Raw genomic sequence first — 1,513 nt, 5'->3', positions numbered from 1 at the left:
CTGAGGCCGGGGGGGGGCAGGGGACGCGGGGCCCGGGGGCTCCGCTGGGAGCGCTGGCTCGGAGGAGGCGAGTTTCTCCACTAATCTCCTGGAAAGTTTGCAAAGAAAGCGAAGGAGCCTGCCGTGTAACTCCTGACAACATCTCCCTCCCTCCCTCCCTCCCTCCCTTTGTTGAGAAAGAATGAATAGTTGGTTGTGTTGCTCCCTCTGCGTCGGAGCGGCGAGGGGAGGGAGGGAAGGGGAGGGGAGGTGAAGGCGGGGAAGGGAGGGAATGACGGTGGGAGCTACAGGAAGGAGGTTCCTATCTCAAACCGTCTCTCCTTTCGGGCTTAGGCTGCCGCCACTTTAAAAGTTTGATCAGGTGTAGCCACTCGTCTGGGAGAGATCGAGTGAGCCGGGAGGCAGCTGGGGAGGCGCCTGCTCCGTGGGGATCGCGGCGGGTCGTGGCTGGGACTTGGGGGAGGTGGAAAAGTCTGTTTTTGGTGTTAACTCGACTGAAGCAAGGTGCGAAGGGGAAAGACCAGCGCTTGTGTCTGCTTTCACCTGAAGTCATCAGCAGAGAGAGAAAACGAGCCATTCAGAGATTCTTTTAAACCTTGACTCTTATCTTCCAAGGCTACGCAGATCTCCCCAAGGAAAATACATTGGCGGAGGGAAGGTCAGTTTGAGAGGGAATAATCTCCCTGCGTGTTGCCAAGGGCTGGGAGAATTGGGGGAGGGGAGGGGGAGTCCTCGGTGCTGGGGGCTGGACTCAGCAGAGCGGGGTCTGAGGTGGGAACGGGCTCCCAGTAGATCAGGAGAAGCCACAGGGCATGCGGTGGTAAGGGGGGATGTGGTACATAAAGTAAATGACTTGCCAGGCCAAGGGCTCCCCCACCCTCACTGCAACTTGCTCCGAACTGCTGCTAAGCCTGACATTTCCAGGATGACTAACCAAGATCTTGATCTCCCCCAGTTCATATAGAAAGGACTGCTTGTCCAGTGCTAATCCTAACCTTATCATGTAAATCCTGTGCTGTGGTGCTTGAAATACAATCCAGGGGAGAATTATTCATACTTCAATCATTTGGCTGGACTTCATTGAGTTTACTTCAAAAATAAAGGCATACTCTTAATATTTAAGCCCAAGCAAACTTCCTATCAGGTGGCTAAGCCCTTTATCTGTGCCGTTCCATCTCCTCTGACTCTGCAGAGAAGATATAAAAGTACATATCCAAATTGTAAATTCTCTGCCAAGGTCATAATAAGGCAGTGGAAGGCAGTTTCATTTCCAGAGTTTAAAATATACACAATTCTGGTCCTGGCCAGTGTGCTCAGGGGTTAGAGTGTCGGCCCACGCACCAAAGGGTCGGGTTCGATTCCCAGCCAAGGGCATGTATCTGGGTTACGGGTTCGCTCCCTGCCCCTCGTGGGGGCACCTGCAGGAGGCAACCAGTTGATATGTCTCTCTCACATCTATGTTTTCTCTCTCCATCCCTTCCACTCTCTCTGAAAAAGCAATGGAAAAATATTC

At 53.0% G+C, this 1,513-nt stretch overlaps 1 protein-coding gene across 1 annotated transcript in view; it reads left to right on the top strand.

Annotated features, from left to right (window-relative positions):
- Positions 1-364: 364 nt before the first annotated feature.
- Positions 365-1,513, top strand: part of BCAR3 (breast cancer anti-estrogen resistance 3) — a 104,442-nt gene continuing 103,293 nt past the window's right edge. Inside the window, exon 1 of the mRNA XM_005878987.2 lies at positions 365-658. The gene's annotated coding sequence lies outside the window, so the exon portion shown is untranslated. The remainder of the gene's footprint in view (positions 659-1,513) is intronic.

The sequence above is a fragment of the Myotis brandtii genome, unplaced genomic scaffold (genome assembly GCF_000412655.1).
Source record: "Myotis brandtii unplaced genomic scaffold, ASM41265v1 scaffold58, whole genome shotgun sequence".
Taxonomy (NCBI): domain Eukaryota; kingdom Metazoa; phylum Chordata; class Mammalia; order Chiroptera; family Vespertilionidae; genus Myotis; species Myotis brandtii.
This window is presented reverse-complemented; position numbering and strand designations above follow the sequence as displayed.